At 45.6% G+C, this 20,757-nt stretch overlaps 1 protein-coding gene across 6 annotated transcripts in view; it reads left to right on the forward strand.

The window, feature by feature from the left end:
• The first annotated feature begins 3,088 nt into the window (after positions 1–3,088).
• FAM13B (family with sequence similarity 13 member B) overlaps positions 3,089–20,757 on the forward strand; it is a 92,986-nt gene continuing 75,317 nt past the window's right edge. For 2 of the 6 annotated variants that reach the window (XM_038412414.2, XM_038412418.2), the window contains exon 1: positions 3,089–3,137. The gene's annotated coding sequence lies outside the window, so the exon portion shown is untranslated. Of the gene's footprint in view, positions 3,138–20,150; positions 20,461–20,757 lie in introns of those variants that run through there. The other 4 variants (XM_038412412.2, XM_038412417.2, XM_043520279.1 and 1 more) reach the window with 4 other exon arrangements.

Here is a 20,757-nt window from a genome sequence, read left to right on the forward strand (position 1 = left end):
GGAACGAAGCATTGGCGATTTTCAGTTGGGTGCCTTAAAATAAAGATCCATATGCAGGCCAAAAAAAAAAGCTCTCTTCTTGAGGCTTTGTTTAAAGCCAAGACATATGTGGTCCACACCCTTCTGCAAAAATGTCTGATGAATATCTTGGAGGCACACCATGGGAGTGAGGTTTGGGCATGCGTATGTTTACAAGGCAGCTCTCAGTGCACTCACAACAACGACCTGCTTACCTACAGCCTGTGTACACTTTCCTTCAGGGAAATGTCTGCTTTCCCATTTAAAGCCAGCTGCAGAATGAATCCACCCTTTCACTACGCCACCAGGAAGTAGGCTGGAGAAACTCACCAAGGCCAGGCACTGGGTGCAAACTGAACATCAGTTACCCTGGTGTAAATCTGGAGTAATTGTGGAAGTCAAGTGCAGTGACACCAGATTTGTGCCAGTGTGAGAGAATGAGATCTGGCTTCCTCTTCGGCACATTCCCTTCCTCGCCACCTCAGTCCAGGACTACCTGAGCACTAGTCTGGGAACATGAGTGCAAATAGGTAGTACGGTCAGCGGTTGAGGAGAGGAAAGGAAGGTACCAGATGGTAAGGGTTACCTGCACCCTTTGTTCTAAAGGGGAACAGCCCACTGAAGAGTCCTGTCCCCTGCAAAATCTGGCTAGGGCCGAAATGAAGCAGTAGCCTAGCTCTGGAGGAGTTCCTGGCCTTTGCAGTGTGACGCCCTGAACCTGCCATAGAGACCTCCTGAATGGAGAGAACAATATGCTCTTGACATTTGCTGCCTCTTTCTCACGTATGCAGAGTCTCTCAACAGAGTTAAATAACAGTTTTCCCAGCTTCGGACACTGGAAATGCTGGGTGCTTGCTTTGCTGAAGGACCATGGCAAAGGTTTCCCTCTCGGCTGGAAGAGGAGGAGAGGGGAGAGTGGAAGGGGCAGCCCCCAGCTAATTCCTGCCCCTAGAGAGAAGAGCCAGAGTTTCCAAAGTGCAGCTGGGCTTCCTCCATCCCTCCTGCCTCAGCTGGGAATGCTCACGGATGTGCTGCTTTCACATCTGAGTGAGCCTCTCTGGGCTGGTGCTGCAGATGCACAAATAGGCTTTATAGATACACAGTTGTCTTGCCCGATTAGATCAGTAAATTCTTATAACCTAAACAAAACCGAAATGCATGCAAAGGGCAGATGTGTCTAGTTCAGCTGAAGGGCAAAGCCCAGGCTTTATCTTATTGAGCTGTGGGGTGGGGAAGTGCTGGACCTGGCAGGCAGCATGTCCTTGAGTCATTCAGCTGGCACTGAGCCAATGTGCTCTCTTGCTTCCATTGTTCCTGTGTGCTCCCTTTAGAGTTTGCTGTCAAGGGAGGGTACGGCCAGGGGCCTGACCACACTAGTAGAACAAGCCCCTTTGAGGGAGGCAGGGCTGTGCCTGGGGCTCCATTTGCTACACTCTCCCCCTAAGCATTCAGAAGCTGCGCTGGATGACTTGAGTCTGGAAGGGAAATGTCTCCCCCAGGCCTTCGCTGCACTATTGCAGCCATGCAATACAGGGTAGGGTTTTGCCTGAAAGATTTCACTGCCATCCACAGGCCAGAATATCTACACACAGCACGGTGTCACTAAGTCTCACAAATCTCATGATATTTGATGGTTTTCTTAAAGCTCCAGCTACTGGAGTCCTGTGAATACATGAGAGGCTCAGCTCTAATTTTATTTTAAAAGTTCCCTGATACACGCAGGTGAGAAGGGAATGAGGGAACAGGGTTTTGCAATGTAGATACATGTTGAATAAATAAAAACAAACAGGTGACTCTGTTGTCTCTTTGCACTATACTTAGGGCCTGGAGCCAAAGCTCATTGAGACACAGTCTCCCCCCTACACATATCACTGACTTCAACGTGCTTTGAATCGGGCCTTTACTGCTGTGGTTATACTTTACGTTACATCTAGAGGTGGTTTCACTGCGGGGACACATCTGAGTACTAAATAGGGAGGCTAAGTTGGTGGCACGAGTCACAGAGGCTTGCCATTAGCTGGATGCGAGCAAGTGGAGTTGCTAGAGTCCTGTCTGCTTTGTATACCACAGCGTCCCTCAAGAACATGGTTTATTTTGTCTAAGCAGGGGTGTGTGCTGTGTAGGAGGCTCCCTCGGGCTTGGCAGGAGTCAATGCTTTTTAAAGGAGCAGTGTTTGTTCCAATTTTATCCCCCAAACAAACTGAGAGCTGGCCAGAGCCACCAGCTCCACATTTGCTTTTCTTTCGACTGTCTGCTGCCTTGTGCATTTCCTTCTGAGTCCCACTCCCAGCTCACACCCAGCTCTTCTGTCTGAGCTCCCCCAGTGCCTTTGATGTTCCCATGCAGCTGCTGCACTGCAGCTTAGATACTTGATCCTGCTAACCTTCTCTATTAGATGCCTCTTTTCCTCAGGCCCTGCTTGCTCCTTTGGCCATTCCCTCAGCTCTGCCTGGCTCTCCCTCACATGCCTCCCTTTTCTTTTCAGGGGGAAAGATCTCCCATGTCTTGGGAACAAGGGGAACTGCATAGTGAATACAATGTTGTCAACTCTTTGCGATTTTTTTAAAGTGCATGCCTCATAGGGTGACCAGATGTCCTGATTTTATAGGGACAGTCTGATATTCAGGACTTTGTTTATATAGGTGCCTATTACCTCCCCAACTCCCATCCCGATTGTTCACACTTGCTATCCGGCCAACCTAGTGCTTCACCACATTTGGTATGTGAGAAAGTTTGGTTCTGTATCTGAAGGTGTGGCTTGTGCCCAGCTCTAATTACTGTGCTACAATGCAGCTGTTTAATGAGCTGTGTGAAACTGCATAACTTCTCCATTTATAATTATCCCCCTAGGAATGCAGAAGGCTCCTGTGCTGAGCCACCCTGTGATCAAGCACTAGGATCCTGCATAAAGATGCAGAGTAATTACAGCTGACTCATGCTGGCAGGTGGCTCCTGTTAGCTCCAGCCAGGATATGAGAGTGGATGGCAGCTTTCAGAGATAAAGTAGGAGCAGGCTTTGTGCTGGCAGTCAATTAGTCAAAAGCTGTGTTTGGATTATAATGTTTGTGTTTTCTACCAGGAGTAGTGTGGGAACTCTACCTGCTTTGGAGGGCTGGAAGGTAACTTGTTGCTACGTAGATTGTAGTAAGAGATTGAGCTAAATAATGAAGGGGTGTTAGTAATGTTGGAAACTTTTATATTCATGTCTTCTAACTCATAGAGTTTAGTGCTAGAATGAGGGTTTGTTGGCAGGGGTAGAAAATATTTGTGGTATCCCTCAATAGCTGAGGGGACAAAAAAACAAACTGATTAGTCTGTCCCTGTCCTCCTAGCTGTTGATCTGGTGCCCCAGGAAGCTGGTATCCAGGGTGATTACCCTTATAGCTACACGGCCAGTCTAAGGGGCAGATAAAGTGTCTAACTGGAATTAAAGTGCTGGGGAGGGCCTTAATTTCTGAAGTGACTCTGAAGCCTGGTGCTATGGGTCCTTATTCTCTGAGGTACAGGGTGCTTTCAGAGGGTGGTGAAGTCAGAAATGGGTAAAAACAAATGAGTTACTAGCCTCTGAGCACAGTGACATGGTGTTTGCTTGATGCAGCTCATCTTCTTACTGTAACATTAAGTGCAAGCTAGTATTTTGCTCATGGAATGGTCAGAACCCACTTTTCTTCAAGGGAATAAAAACCTAAAGCTTAAATAGATAGATCATGGCCAGAAACTCTCTGGCTAGCAGTCCCAGCTTTCTCTGTGTGGTACGTAACCTAGGGTGTCAAAATCCAACCTTCCTGTGACTGACTAGGGATAAAACTATTTGAAGAATAAGAGGATGAAAAGAATTATGGGAAAATTAGACCTATATCTGTCCCTGGCGTTCGTAAATTCAAATTAGCCAAATCTCCTGATCTGGTTATGGGATTGAAGGGATTTCATCCAGCAGTAGAAAGGACCCCTTGCAGAATCAGTGTCTTCAAAACTGGCAGAGACTCTTAGGTGGGGGAAAGAAGTCATGGGGTTAGGATTTATATAGCCTTGATAGAGCTGCATTTTGGGGATTAAAGGAAAGAGTTGTGTGAAGCAATAGATTCCTGCAGGGCTGGAAGTTAACAAACCAATGAGGAGGCCGTGAGGGAAAGCAAGTCCCCGCCCCAGTCAATGTAAACTCCTCCCTGTACTGCTCTATTAGCAGCAATATAATAGGAGCCTAATTCTGCTTTTGTTGATGTGAGTGGTGAAGCTCCCACTGATTGCAATGACAGCAGCACGGGGCCCAAAATCCAGAGGGCTTGGATGTTAGTGAGTTAGCACATTTTCCTTTCACCTCTGGAGGCAGGGCTTCATAGGCTGGCTCCTGCTCCCATTGACCCTAATGGAAAAGGGAACCCCCTGCCATCCGCCTTGACTTATGCTACTTGTCACTCTAGTGCCAATAAGGTGAAACTCAGTGCAAGATTTGTCCATATTGCAAAACTGCCACAATTCAGCAAAACTTGGCTTCTGCTCCAGAGAGACCCAAGGATTTGGGGCTGATCTTTAACTCCCTGATGTAGTTCTGCCACTTCAGTGGGGATACTTGTCTGAGTGAGGTGAGCAGGATTTGGCCTCCGGTTCCTGAGCCTGATTCTTCCTGAAGTCAATGGCAAAACTCCCCCGGCTTCAATGGAAGCCAGACTGAGCCCACAGAGCATGGTAGCTCTTGTCTGGGGCTCATGAGCAAAGCTGTGCAGATGGGCCCCAGTATTAGAACAGGAAGATCTTCCAGCTCTGGAGCGAGGAGGGCTGTGCTGTGAAGCTCTTGCATGGAGCCTCCCTGAATTCTACCTGGCCCTAATCAGTAATACTAATCCTTTGCTTTGTGAGCACAAAATTCAGAGACGAAAAATCTTCCTCACTTTCCTATTTTGGACACATGATTCCCCCCCAACCAATATACTTAAGTACATCTATTAAAGCAAAGTGGCCAAACCTGTAGCTTAGAATGTGGACTTTCCCAGAGGAATGGGGAAGGATGTTTTCCTGCAATGTTTAGAGAATTGCTACTGAGGAATTTTTTTGTGATCACAACTTAATTTGAAGAGTACAAATACTTCTAAAGCTCCGGATACAATCTCCAGGCTGCCAAGAAAATGCAAAGCTTGTCAACTGAAATAAAACTCGGTCCCAGGGCTTGGGAATTGACTGGCATGGCTTTTAGAGAGAGAGAGAACTATACTGATATAGTTCACCACATGGATATCCTGTTCTGGAATACAAATCACTTTTATGCAATAGAATTACTCTGTTTCCCAATGGAACATTGACAGACGTAGCTATGCCAGTCACTTTCCCCATGTATAAAAGTCCTGAGTTAACTTCCCTCCGGCTTCCCACTAGATGGACTGTGATATGCTGCCTAAGCAATAGTCTTGAAGGTGCCACAAGTACTCCTTTTCTTTTTTGCGAATACAGACTAACATGGCTGCTACTCTGAAATCTAAGCAATTCCAGCGAACCATAATGGCTTATCTGACTGAGTGGAATTTGTTTGTTTCTGGGAGCCGTTGCTTCTCTTACTAGTAGAAAAACTTAATGTCACGCTGAGGAATCCTCATATAGAGCATCAAGTGGATGTTTAAAGTAAGGTATTTGTGATTTGTTAACCAGGAATGAAGTAGTGATTTTTTTTTTTTTGCCTTATCATTTTCGAACATAGCACGGCTTTCCTCCGCTTCACTTCTTGATCTCTTGAGTTTCCCACCTCTGCTTTGAATAGTTGCTTATCCTAAACTCTAGCTAAGTTGGAAAACAACTCTGAAGACAGGTGTCTATGGGGCATGTGGTCTTCAGAGGAGGGTGTATGTGATTTTTGGTTATAATAACAATGTATGGCTCATAATAAAATCTCAGTACTACTGACAATAGTGGACTACATTCTGCTCTGTTACAGCAGTTAAGCTGGAATAACTCCATGAAAGTCAGTGGAGTTAGATTGGTATAATTGAGATCCCTGGACCTCTGTATTGTAAGACAGAAAGCACTATACTCTCCTTAGACAGTGCATTGGTTGGTTTTCTGCTGTCACTGGAGATAATCTGTGACATGGCTCTAAGGAAATTTATTGGCAAAGAATATAATTCATGGAGCTGACTTATTTTAGGGGCATTGAAATGAAATAGTACCGTTGTAGTTAAATATAATGGGCCAAACGCCACCCCTCAGTAACTTTATCCAGGCTTTCCAAATATTGGGCAGATTGTATGCTGTTGTTGAATGGGTATATATTTCAAGTAACTGCAAAGAAGTCACAGCACCAGTGTAAATGAGACCAGAACTTGGCCCAGTATCCACTTCAGTAACCCATCCATGGGCCAATGGGTATGCTTGTTCTCAGTGATGCAGTGAGTAGTATAGCAACAATGCAAAATTAGAGAAGAATAATTCCTCCCACAATATCTTAGGTCAGACTGACTTCCCATAGAGGCAGCAAGATTTAACTCCTGTAATTACTGCCCAGTGGTTCCCATAGGGAGGAGGAGAGTTGGGAGCGCTTGAGTGGGAAAAGAACAAGGCCTCCCAGCTCTTACACAGAGATCCCCTGGAGGAAAGGCAACACCACATCTGCAGAGTTGTCTGCATGGGAAGCTCCTAGGCACTGCTCCCTCCTCAACCAAGAGAGGAATGCAATCCCAGAAGGAGTTAAGCCATGTTGACTCCCTCCCTAAATTCCATGCTGCAGTACAAGGGATGGTACCATGGAGTGGTTCTCTTCAGCCCTGCCTCAAACCCTGCAGCGCCTAAGGGGTTTTGATGGGGATTAAACTGCCACGTGGTTGGCATTCCTTCCCTTCTGCACAGGCAGTGGGAGAGCTGTGCAAGCAGGCACCACGACGGCGGAAATGCTGGGGAGGTTGGGGTTGGGGCTTGGTTTTGTGTCAGACTTCAGTATACTGTGACTACAGCCTGCAGCTTGAATTTCACTCATCTGCTACATAGAGTAAGCTCTTTAGAGCACAGAGTGTCGTAGGTCTATATGGCACCTACCACAGTGTGGCTCCAACCTGGCTGAGGCCTGCAGATGTTAGTTTAAAGCAAATGATGAATAATACTCGGAAGGATTTCAGAGTTGTAAACTTATTGTGTTGGTAAGTTTCAAAGACCGATATTTTTCTCTTCAACCCGGAAACGTACTTTTGGCAAGTAAGAAGGCTCATACAGGACTTTGAGTCACAGTTCTTCTAGTACTCTGCAAAAGCAAGAGTTCATCGGTTTCAGAATATTTAATTAAAACTCCTCCCCCCCCCCCGACCAAAAACCAAACATTTGTTTAAACAATTAAACAGGTGCCTAACAGTGAACTGAAAAAACAGAACAGGAGCAACCCCTCCCAGAATGAGAAGCCTGTCATCTTTTCAGTTTTACGTTCAGGCTGTGCTTACTTTGCTTTTCTGTTCAATAACTGCCAGATTTGAGAACAAAATCAAGTGTCAATAAGGTACTGTTTTTTGATCAGATTGCAAAATGCAGATTTGTACAGACACTTGTTGAGGGGATATCTGTGCCTTTTCTTCTGATGATGAAATTGAGTCCTTTCCATTCCCATAGAGCTCGTTATTTCTTTATACAGGTTTGTGGACCAGAATGACTGTTGCTTTGAATGGGATTGCTGTGTCGGCTTGGAAGGGAATGAATCCTCTCATTAGGCAGGGGACCACTGTTATAAGGGGCCAGGCGCTGCCACCCTCTGCCATGCAGTTCTGCAGTCACAGACCCACTGGGCATTCCTCCTTACCCCTAAATCTCCTCCCCAGATCCCCCATACTGCCACAAAGCAGTGCCTCTCAGAATGGAGGGTGCGGTATACAAACCATCCTTCCTCTTGCAACTGAACCACAACTGCAGTGGAGAGATGAGGCCAGGATTCCAGACAGTGCTTGGCTGGTGGGATTAACCCTGATGTGGTGGCTAGCACTACTGCACCAGCCAGGGCCGGCTCTAGGGTTTTTGCTGCCCCAAGCAAAAAAATTTTTGACTGCCCATGCTTTTGTGTGTGTGTGTGTGTGTGCGCGTGCGTGCGTGCGTGCGTGCCCACCCCCAGCTACGCCCCTTCCCCAAATCCCTGACCCCGCCTCCTCCCCGGGCGTGCTGCATTTTCCCCCCCCCCAATTGCTTCCTGCGGCTCCCCTTGGCCCTAGCTCACCTCCATCCCACCTGCTCCCCTGACCACGCTGCTTCTCCCCCCTGCCCCTCCCTCAGGCGAGGGAGAGGCAGTGCATTCAGGGGAGCAAGTGGAGCAGAGGTGAGCGAGGGTGGGGGGAGCGTAGGAAGTAATGGGGCAGGTAGAGGAACCACTCCCCGCCCCAGCTCACCTCTGCTCCACCACTGCTGCCTTCCCCGAGCGCGCTGCCACTAGGCTTCTCCCTCCCTCCCAGGGTTGCTGCGCCAAACAGCTGTTTGGCGTGCGCAAGCCTGGGAGGGAGGGGGGAGAAGTGGTGTGCTCAGGGGAGCAGGTGGAGGCAGAGCAGAGGCAAGATGGGTGGTGGGGGCACATTTCTAGGGGCGGCATGGCCGGCGCCAGAATGCTGCCCCTTGAAATGTGTCGCCCCAAGCACCTGCTTGTTTTGCTGGTGCCTAGAGCCGGCCCTGGCGCCAGCACGTCAGGAGGTCCCTGTCTCAAGCCAGGACTTGGCTGTATATCCAGGCAGAAGGCTTTTGGTGGTAAGGGAAGTGCTGCCATTCAGATGATCTGTTAAAAGGAAGTCTGGCTCCACCATAGTGTCTCTGGATGCTGTTAGGTGGAGGCCAGGACACTTCCTGCAAAAGACGAGACCTGGGTTACTTTTCTGCCCAGCCATCCTCCTCTAAAGAGAACCACTCACCAAGGTCCTCCTGGAGCGCACCATGGCTGTCATTGTAACAGTTCAGATATATACAAACCATGTTTACAAGCAACTACATACATGCAGGGAGAGGGCTCATTGAATTCTGCTCTGCCGGGTGGGCAAAAAAAGCCACACCGGGCACTGCTGCTGAGCTAAAGAAAAGTCCTGGTTAGCTGAGGGTGGAGTAGGTCTCCCCTACAATCTAGGCTTCTCCCATCTACAGCAAGAGAGAGAATTACACTTGAGCAAGTCTGACACATAGTAGCCAGGAGAGGGCAAAGAATGTTTCCCTTCTCCTCAATAAGAGCAGGAACAGTCTCACAGTGAGGAGACCGACACAAAAGTGCAGACAAAACATAAAATCAGTTAATGACTTGTGTAGTCAGAGGGCCAACTTAATCCCTGGTGTAACTCCCCTCATCAAGAGTTATACCAGAGAGGGATTTGGGCCATTAATCCCCTGATTAGTATTCATTCGGTATATTAAGTGGAATACACCGTCTGCTGGTTGCCTTGTGTCCAATCAACGTCAGATGCCCTCACTTTCTTTGCATTTCACTTTCTGCAAAATTTGGTTTGTCAGACATGATGGGTTCGGACAAAGAAAGGAAAAATATGTCCACAGCTTTGTTAGCTGGTGCCATATCAGCCACTGTAAAACATTTTCTGCTTAAAGAAAATAAATAATTTAAAGCTGACTTTTAAAATCAATCTAATGTGAGTAGTTCTGGGATAAGTCTCCCAAGAGTTCAATTTTTCAAAACAAGCAGCTGGAGAAAGTTATAGCTGTCTCTAAATCAGTGTGTAAAAGAAGTTTTTAAAAAAAAAAAATGAAAATTTAAGAATATCTTTATATTTAATGGAAGACCATTCGTTAATTTACAATAATCACCCTTCTCACTTAGCACAAACCAATATTTTCTAGAATATCTGCTACCAGTAAACCAGCAGTGAAGCCACAAATCCAATAGGAGCAAATAATTTGAAATATGATTTCTTCCTGACTGGAATTAAAAATAAATAAAAATTCTACTTCCCTGAAGCCTACTTTAAATATATACATGCACTTCTGACTTAGCTGGTGTGAACAGTTGTGCTTAACAATAGGACGACTGGTTCACCAGAATGCTTTGATAGCTCCTGCACTCAATATTCAAGTTGCATGCTCAATGTTTTTGATTAGTTTCCTTTTAAAAAAAACATCCAGCAAATGTACCTGTATTAAACACTTTCGCTGTCAACACTCTCCTATTCTAAAAAACAGCAGTTAGCACAGAAATTTAGGATAAAAGTCATCCTGGATGTAATTTCACTGACTTCAATAGAGCTTCCATCGTGGATGGATTTGTCTCAGAGATTGCAGATAAAATTGTCTTATCCCTTCCTTAAAACTGTCTGCTTTTAATGCAATCTGCATTGAAGCAACAAAAGTAAATATTCACAGGCACAACAAATGAAAAGCTACTAAAGCCACATGCTGCTCTCTCAGCTGCTTCATGACTGAGCCAGTATGGGTTTAAGAAGGTCATGCTAATCCCTCCTCTCCCTCCCATCTCTATTAATATTGATTAGTTTGCTGCTAGGCCAGCTCAGCCCTTGTGCAAACCACTGACCGTTGCTGCAAAAAAGAGATGAGGAACATTAAGGAAAAAATCAACCTGCACAAAAATGAGATTAAATTCTGATTTTTAAGCTGCTCGAGCACAGATATATAGAGCTAGAGTTTTCTCCCCATCTTTCACTTGTTTTATGAGGCCCGAATCATGAGTTATCCTATAATTTAGCATTCTCAGTTATAAGGGTATGTACCATAGCATAGTATTTAGGTCCCAATTCAGCAGAATACCTGAGCATATTCTTAAACCCCATTTAAGTCAATGGAACTTAAACACATGCTTAAATGCTTTGCTGAATTGGGGATACGGGAAACAATTTAGGTCCAAATCCAGAGACCAGCAATGGCCTGACTAGGGCTGCTAGGAATATGTGTTGGAGAGAAGGGACAAGGAATCTCGCTCCCAGTCATGGAGGGGCTACAAAGCTACATGGAGGCTACTTCAACCTAATCTCTGAAGAGACCCCCCCCCCATAATCCCTTGAAGGAGAACAGGAGACTTGCCTATGAGCAGATCCTAACTCGGTTGGTGCAAGAATCTTGCATAGCCTTCCCCCTGCTTCCCCCCTCATGCAACTGAATCCCACTGGTTCTGCTGCCAGAGGAACTCCCTAGATTCAGAGATAAACCAATATTGTGGAGACTACCATGTCTCTGAACTACTGGAATCCCCCTCCCTTCCCCCCCAGAACCTTTAAGAGTGGTTGGTAACTCCTTAGTGTACTTTGCTCAGCCCTGAAATGCATTTTATTGTATAGGGTAGCTGAATGGGAACATGCAGCATGTGGAACGTAGCTCATCCCAAGTGTTACGCTAGTGTTTGCTAATGCCATTGCACTTGATTCATCAGCATCTCTGTGATGATAAATCCTACTGTCAAGGTGGTTTAGCTGCACCCCTGGACATACTGTACAATATTATCTGCACAATCCATTTTGCTGTTCAATCTGGCTACTCTCAATCCAGTTATTTTAAAGTTATTGATTGAAAAAAAGAATTCCTAGCTGTTTGGAGCCTGATGTAAAGCTCATTTAAGTCAATGTGGAGTCTTTCCATTGGTTTCAATAGCCTTTGGCTCAGGTCCTGGGTGAGTCTGGAGACTGACGATAATGCAAATTCCCTTTGTGCACTGAGGAAAATTAATTAATGTGTATTTATAAAGAATGCACCCGAGCCTTTTGGCCAAGATGCACCGACATTAAAATCATGAACATAATATACTAAATAAACTCATGAGTGCCCCCCTTTTACCTACTGGGATCAGTATTACAGCTCTCCAACCTACTTCCACCCTCTTTAATGCATCCTCATCTCCCCCACTCCTCAGGAACCAGCTAAGCCTTGAAGTATGACTTGGCAATTAGCAGACCAAGATGTGGGCTCTATATTTGCATCATCTGACTTTTATATGTAGAACCAAACCTAAGAGCAACAGTTGTCATATCCACCCACACCTTCCCTCCAAAAATATAGGTATTCATCATTGGGGTTGACAATGTATCTTTTTATCAGGTGGGAATGAACCAGCAGATGGCTGCTGGAATCTTCACCTATTAATGGTAACTAAGAGTTGGCATTTGAACAACCTGACTGTCCCTTTAAAGGGACACATCAACTTTGTCTTATTATGCAGGTAGTCAGACTAGATAATCATAATGGTCCTTTCTGACATAAAAATCTATGAATCACACTTAAATATGTTACCTTCTATTGTTTCAAGTAGCAGTTACGGTTGTTACAATTCAAAGAAATGAGTGGGGAAACACTTTGGTTTTTCAGACTGTTGGGGTTCTGCATCTGACAGGACTTTGGCCAGAGTTTTCAGACAGGCTCAGCACCCTGGAGAGATGCTAGACTTTCCAAAGAGAGGCGATGCATTTTTTGAAACTGCTGAGCACCCAGAAGCTCACATGCAGAGCAATGGGTTAGGTGTGAAAATGGGAGCTTTTTGACAATCTGGCCCCCCATTGTAGGCACTGAGGTTTTTTGAAAATCTGACTGAGCACTTTGCAGAATATGGTCTTCTGTATACAGTCAGTTTCACTGTTTCTCCTGCATAGTCAGTCAACCCCCAGTCCCACCCATGCTATTTGTATAGGTCTTTCACAGAGCAAAAAGGAGAGTTGTTTTGTTTGTGTCACTGTAAAATCACAAATTAGTTTGAGAATTTTGGGGTAGATCTACTATTAAAAATAGTTTCAGGTACACTTTTTTGAGGGGGGACTGGTTGGATTTCAAATTGATGGTGTCCCTTTGGTTGTAGCAGGACTAGCTAGTAGTATTATGTAATTATGAGACGAAACATGCCTCCTGTGAATTCAAATAATCAGCCACCTGCAGGGGTAACACCTTTGCTGCTGCATGTTGCCTCTGCTAAGTTTTCACAGTTCGTTAGGACATTACTCGCTATGGTGAAACAAATGTACTGGACTCAAGCATCACTTTCATGTTTCTGGATCCTGCACACAGTACAATGCCACTTATTTTCACACAGAAATCTTTGTATACAGTCTGTCAGAAAACATCTGAGGGAAGGGCAGACCAGAGTGCATTTTATAGAGTTGGGCACAGTAAGGGGTTATATTAGGGAAGGTGAATGGTGACACTTGCAATTCCAGTGGAGTTGGTTGTATTTGCTAATATGATCAACATTTAAATAGTTAATGATATTGCTACGAGAAATCATCAATAGGTTTCAGAGGCAATAGTTTAAATGAAACAGAGGCAGAGAATTACCAGCTCTCAAAGCTATTGTTATACAAGTGAAATGAAGCAATCTCTGGCGTGTGGAGCGTAAACTGACCAACGCATAGAACGCTGCAACAACCAGGGACAGGACAAATTTTGCCAAGTCCAACAGAGCAAATCCTTCCTCTTATTTAAAACAAACACATGCACCAAACCATGGGAACTCTACTGGCCACAAAAACTTGATTACAGCCTTATTTATAAGGTTTTGAGTGGGGGTTGGGGGGGGGAACCACCTCCTATACAGCAAAAACTGCATTTTACTTAATTTACCACAGAAGGATGAAAGTCTGAGACAGCCTTTCCTAGGTTCCAGTGCATCATAGCTCTCATGATACTCACAGCACTAAGCCATCATCTCTTGCACAAGGCTACTTAGACTATCAGGATGCAGTAATAGGGAAAAGGAAAGGTTTAAAGAGGGATCAAGTGAATAGGAAAGTTTATAGGGGGATTGATGATGCAGGCAGTCTCTTTGCTCCTGGGCTTGTTTCCTGGGCTGCAGTGATTTGGAATGGGTGAACTCAGTCACTATCAGAGACATCGTCTATTGACTCCTTTGGCCAGTTGGGTTGTTGCATTCAGAGGCCCTGGAAGATGCTATGTTCAGCCCTCTTCATCCCATCAGATGTGAGGTCTGGAGGAACCAAGTTTCAGTATAACAGAGATGGATAGTTTCTCTTTGGATAATGGATGCAGAGGAGGTTGATATGGTTATGGAAATTGGATTGCTAGCCTTTCTGTGTGGAGACAAAAGGGGACCAGGTACCCTAGTGAATGCAGCACTTCAGAGGAATAGATGCTGTGGCAGATCAAAGTCTGTAACTGAGCCAATAAACGGACACAACTGATTTTATTATGTTAGTGCCATCTCAAAATAACACACTCACTCAACTAGGAAAGTGGATTTTATTTTCATAAATGTTATGGTATTTTTGTTGCTCAAGGTAGATTAATTCTGAGATTATAGAAGAAACATACCCTTTTATTTTAAAGATCAGAAACGCTGGGCCTGATCCTATGGAGTGCTCGGTACTCCAGTTCTCATTGGCCTCAATGCAAGTGAGGGTGATCAGCACCTGCCAGGATTGCTCTGTCCCTGGCATGATTGAAAAAGAAAACAGAACAGAGCTTCACTGAAAGGATTTTCTTAGATCACGTTGTGCCTTTTGTTCCGTCTTGCTGCCAGTAAAAATATCCATGTTTGGGAACAGAGACAGGTTCCCAGGCTGAGACAAAGAATTCTGGGTGTGCAGCTGAGGCAACAATCCCTCTCTCTGGTAGGAGGCTGGTCACGATGCAGTACTGCTATGTCTAGATCACCTGACACTGACACTGGAAGGCAAGTATATGCTCTTATTGTTTCCTTGACTAAACTGTTAAGTCTTGTCTATCATCTCCACTGGTGCTAATAAACCAGGCCCTACTGTAGATAGCCCTACTGCTCTAGCTGTTGCTTTTAGCTCCATGACAATTAGACATGCTCTGAGCTTCTTTACTAGCATAAACAGTCTGCAAATATCTTCTGAACCCAGGGCTGTCTATACCTGGACTCCCACTGTTGCTATATTGCAGTGCAATGAACTGTGACTAACATGGATAATATGTACTTAACCTATGCACTGGGATGTTGTGGGGCTTAGTTTGTTAGTAAAGGCCAAACTTTCCAAAAGTGAACATTGATTTTGGATGCTCAAACTGTGATGCCTTATGCAAGACTTTTGGAAATGCTGAGCACCCATACCTCTAAATGAAGACTATAGAAGCTGCAGCACTTCTGAAAATTAGGCCCAAGGTATCCCAAGCTGGGCACCCAAAAAAGAGAAACCGGGCACTCCTAACTCTAATGATGTACCTCCAACAGAAACATCTGTAGATGGACAAAGTTCAAAAATGGCAAATATTTTACTAATAGGGATTGTCCTTCCCAAATTTGAACAGCTGGCAGATATGCTATGGATATTATAACAGACAAAATATCTTGTTTATTACTATGTCTCCGATTTCTGTGGTCCTTCAGTACACTAATGACTTGGTATGAAGATAAAGAATGAGCAGTGCTATTGAATAAACTGTACATGATTGGATGTTAATGTAGAACTGATTAAAATGCCAAAGTATCCTAACTGTTTCCACAAGGTTTTGTATTATACTGGGCATATCCCCAAATCTCTTTGTTATTCCAAATCCCTAGTGAGGAATTGGATGGGGATATTTCTGGGAGACTATACGTATCTGAGTCTGGAAAGCTAAAGTTTTCAGAGAGCGCATCAGAGCGAGTTTATGGTGAAAGCCATATTAGGTTGGAGCACTGAAATCAGTGGAGGCAAAATGGCCCCCAATTCTGCTGTTTACCCTGTGTAAAACATGAGTAACTCCTCCTGAAATCAATGGAATTGCTCCAGGGTAAGATTAGAATCCGACCTACTGAGACGCTTTGTGGATGCCTAGCTCTGGAAGCGCTGCAGGCTTCTTGGGCTGAGCGGTTGTAGAGGATGCCATAAGTCTCCAAACATGAAAACTGGTCTTAGCCCTAAATACTGGCAAGTCTTTTTAGATCCTCCATGCTATTTAACTCTGCTCAGAAAAGACCTATTCTACATGATGATGGTTACAATGCTGGTGGCTGTTGGCACCTTCTCTACACCAATTCTCCCTCCGTTGCTACCGCTGGTAGAGCTGAACCAGTAGTAGTAGCAGTAACAGTGCAATAGTTTAAGAAAAATGCTAGTGTAGACATAATGGGACAGGACATAGGTTTAAATATGGAATAAACTACACACTTTTCATGATCTTTTGTCTCCTGACCTGGGAAGTTGACATGGAACCCCATGACTATGTAGCTGATCATCTGTTTACAAAACTCAGAAGAAATAAGGGTGTATTCATTAATAATTCAAGCCTTTTTGCTCATTTTTGTATTTTTTTCCCCTTCATAAATTTGGATATGGAGCAGCTCTGTAATTTATTAATACTGCAATTTGACCTATTATTGGGATGGTTACTGTATGAAAATATTGATTTTAGTATAAGAGGGGGCTGTCGGAAGAAACATGCAGGAAGGTTAAGAATGACTCAAGATAGCCACCCTTCTGTTTACATTTCTGGGGTGGTAAGGGACAATGCCTGAATGATTAGTTCTGAAGATTTTACCTCCTCTCCAGCCAAAAGGCTGGCTTTGACCAGAAGGGCCAAAGCTCAGGAATGGAGAAGAATGAATGAACTCTGGCATTTAAAAGGATACAATCTCTTCTCTGGAGGGGGTTGGTAGCTTGGGGGAACCAGACTGAAACACGGGCACATGCTGAGAGTGTTTTAAGAAATTGGGCCTTCCTAAGTTACCATCAGGGATGGGGAGCCTTTTAGGTAAGACAGACATGCATGCAGGCAGTTGGTCATAAAAAATTTTTTTTTCTCTAATTCTTTGTTCCTACTGTGAAATAAACAATACTTTTGTTTAATGAGAACTGTCTGATCACTGTAGCCCACTGGTCACCGACGCCCAAAGGGAAGAACCACAGGTATTCAAACTCAGTTGGACCTGCAGGGTAAGAACTGTAGACACGGAGAGCACTGTAGCCCAGGGCCTAGTGGGAGAATTGCAGTCTAACATCTGAGGAGGTGCACTCGGAGAGGCCAGAAAGGATACTGAACTGCAGCTAGCCCTGCGACTGTGACACCTATTACTTTACTATTGGCACTGCTGTGTGATATTTTCAATACCTGTATGGTTGAGACGGCAGACACAGTTTGTCATTTTGCCTCTTTGAACAATCTCATTCTTCTCCCCTGTATGTTCTCACTGATTTTCAACAAGATTACAAAGCACCAGAAGTCCCTCTTTCCCTTCAAAACTTTTGAAAATAGGGAGTTAAGACAGGAAAAGAGAATACTGGTGAACAAATGAGACTGTGGGCAGAAAAAAAAACAGACTAAGAGCAGCAGCCTAGGACTGCATATATTTTTTCGCTACAGAGAATGTTGAAAATATCTGAAAGGTCGGAGAAACTGGCACAAAAAGGTGCACTCAGAACCAGTTTAGAGTAGGAGTATACCATTTCAGTTCCAAAACAGTGAAGCCAGTGCTGTTCCTACCTGTCTGACAGGAGGAGCCTCCACTGTCTTCCTCCCCACCTGTCCGGTGTCAGATTTCCTTTTGTTTTACTGCTGTCAGTTGGCCAATCTAGCTGCAGAAGAGTCAGTTGGAGTCCATTCTCTCCTGTGCATCATCAACAAAACAGCCAGCTTATTCCAATATCTTTATTGCTGCTTATGAGGTTGTACAAATCAGAAAGAATACAGCTTGAATTTCATACACCAGGGTGAGCTCAGTTCTATACAGTGGGAAAATGTGTGGAAGCCAATTGACAGTGAATAAATATACATTCCCACTAAGAGGTCATTTTCCCCTGACCATAACCATGTTAAAAACAGAACTAATAATATCATTATACTACTTTTGGCAGAGAGACAGAGCATTAAATATGGGAAAATTTCATAAGAAAATTTGACTTTCTGTCAAATTCTGAATTCAAAACGTTGACCAGGTTTACAAAAATACATAATGTTTAAAATTAATATTCCTCTTAAAAGATCCCCAAACAGTGGAAAGTATGGAATATGCAAAGTATCAGAAGGGTAGCCGTGTTAGTCTGTATCCACAAAAACGAGGACAACTTTGCATCTGAAGAAGAGGGGTGTTTTTACCCACAAAAGCTTATGCCCAAATAAATCTGTTAGTCTTTAAAGTGCCACCAGACTCCTCGATGGAATATGCAGTTAATCTCACCCGAACAACCTTAATTCTGCTCTGTACTGCTAACTTGCTATCCTTTCATATCATCTTTGTAAGATGTTCTTTTCGAACAAGGACTTTTCTGAAAGGATTTTTGAGTAAATTTTAACTTCCTTAACTTTAATAAATCTACAGCATATGCTTACAGCCAATTTACACTTGGAAAAGCCGCTGTACTTTTACAGTTCGTGTTGAGAGGAACTATTTATTACAAAGGACTGGGGTGTGTTTTGTTTTTTATGTCTCCAGTGTGGTCCTCTATCAGCACGCTAATCTCTACAAGCCCTTACTTTAAAGGACCTTTGAGATTTGGGTTTAGGAAATTTTAATTCCTAGATATGCTAGTTTTTTGTTCAAATAACATTCTTGTAATCTGGTGATGTGCATACTTTTCAAGAATAACTGTTCTCAATAATTGATTCAGAAAATGGTAAAATATGCAGTTTTTCTGTACACTACAGATCAAAAAGGACAAATCCTATGACAGTAAATATAAATTGAGGCTTGGGCCTCAATTCTGTGGGTGGAGCTTTGAATCAGCATGGAGCCCTACTGAGGTTATTGGATGTCACAATCACTGTATGGTTAACAGGAAGGTGTTCTAGAAAGATGCATTCTTACTTCATGGGGTCATTGCTTAAATTATCCCAAGTTTCAATCTCAAGGGATAACACTACCTCTACACTTCCTTCTGAAAGTAGTGACGGGGGGCCATGTTATTTGGGTAATCCTAACTGTGCAATGCCATGCTTTTCCTGTGCTTTGTCTAGACTGGGAAAATTTACCAAAAAACAAACAAACCCAATCCCCCTGGTTCTACTGCCTTAGTGAGAATGGATTTGTTAATTTTCCTTGTATAGACACAGCCTTAACATGTGCATTCAGGAATCCTACTTTGATTTCAAGGCATTGCAGAGTTTTGGTAGTTTACTTAAAGAGTGAGGTTCTTTCAAATCACTTCTTAAAAGATTACAGTTGAGTCTGCTCAATCTGAACAGGTGCTCAGATCCCTATTAGCAACCTGTTTGGCCCTGTATTACACACGATGAGTGCCACAAACATGTTTCTCTCTGACTTTCCATGCCATGCACATCGGGTAAATTCCTTCCCTGGGGCATGCCTTACATTCCAAAAATATTTGGAAGTCACTCTCTGCCTGAGAAGTATTTAAAAAGAAACAGCGCTGTCTGCCTGGGGACTTTGCTGGGGTGTCAGAGGCAGACACAGAAGGGCTTGATACTCAGTACTGAAGCACCACAGCACATTTTTCTACTGTTCTCCTTCCTCCCCCTCGCTTCCTCCCCCTCGCTTGGGTCTATCATCTATTCCTTCTCCCCATCTCACTCCAAGTCTCCCTTCCCCTAAGTCCTAGCCCCAGCTCCCCCCATCATCCTCCCCCCATCATCCTCCCCACTCCTCTCTACCCTCTTCTCCTCCATCCTAGCCTCAGCTCCCCCCATCGTCCACCACCGCTTTCCCCCAGCTCCCCCTCCTCTCTACCCTCAGCTCCCTCTTCCCCTCCATCCTAGCCTCAGCTCCCCCCATCGTCCACCACCGCTTTCCCCCAGCTCCCCCTCCTCTCTAACCTCAGCTCCCTCTTCCCCTCCATCCTAGCCTCAGCTCCCCCCATCGTCCACCACCGCTTTCCCCCAGCTCCCCCTCCTCTCTACCCTCAGCTCCCTCTTCCCCTCCATCCTAGCCCCAGCTCCCTCTTCCCCTCCATCCTAGCCCCAGCTCCCTCTCCCCCTCCTCTCTACCCTCAGCTCCCTCTTCCCCTCCATCCTAGCCCCAGCTCCCTCTCCCCCTCCTCTCTATTCTCAGCTCCCTCTTCCCCTCCATCCCCTCCCCTCCTCCCCTACCAGCCCCACCCCTCTCCCCCTCCTCTCTACCCTCAGCTCCCTCTTCCCCTCCATCCTAGCCCCAGCTCCCCCCATCGTCCACCACCGCTTTCCCCCAGCTCCCCCTCCTCTCTACCCTCTGCTCCCTCTTAGCCCCCTGCTCCCTCCTGTTTTTCTCCCGCTCATCCCCCTTCCTCTCTACCCCCCCCGTTTCCCCGCCTTTCCCTCCGCTCACCCCCACCCCCACTCTCTGCTCTGTCCCCACTCCCGGGCCTTCCGCCTCCCTTCTCAGCCCCTCCCCCTGCACGTGACCCTAGGGGCGGGGGCGCGCCGCTGCACCTGTCAGTCAGCGCGTCACTTCCGCCAGTCGCTGCCGCCGCCGCTAATCCGTTGGGGACCCTACTAGTCCAGGAGCTCCAGCTACGGAGGGGCCCGCGGGTCAGATTGTGTCGGGGCTGGGCTGCTGCGGAAGGAGGAAAAGCCGAGGAAAGCGGCGGGGCCCACAGCGGACCCCGGGGTAGAAAGAGGCGGAGGAACCTGCTGCTGCTGCTGCTGAAAACGGCGGGGAGGGAAAGTCATCACCTGGCAACGGTGAGGGGACTGGCACCGCGCATGCGCCACTGACAGGGTCTGAGGGGCGGGCGGGCGGGTGGGGGAGTCAGTTGGGGTGGGGGAGAGAAGTGGGGGGAGGGGTAGAATCGAGTTCTGTTTGGAACCTGCCCGAGGAGCTGCTCAGGGCCACGGCCTGTTATAACCTCGACCAAATCTGGGGTGGGGGTGGGGGTGGAGGTGGAGGGGTTTGAAATGCAGCTTCTTTATACATTGGCCCTTGTGGGAAGATCTGCTGAGCTTCAGGAGCGTTCTGGGAGCAGCCCGTTGGCCTTCCTT

This window comes from Dermochelys coriacea, chromosome 8, assembly GCF_009764565.3.
Source record: "Dermochelys coriacea isolate rDerCor1 chromosome 8, rDerCor1.pri.v4, whole genome shotgun sequence".
In the NCBI taxonomy this organism is placed as follows: Eukaryota; Metazoa; Chordata; order Testudines; family Dermochelyidae; genus Dermochelys; species Dermochelys coriacea.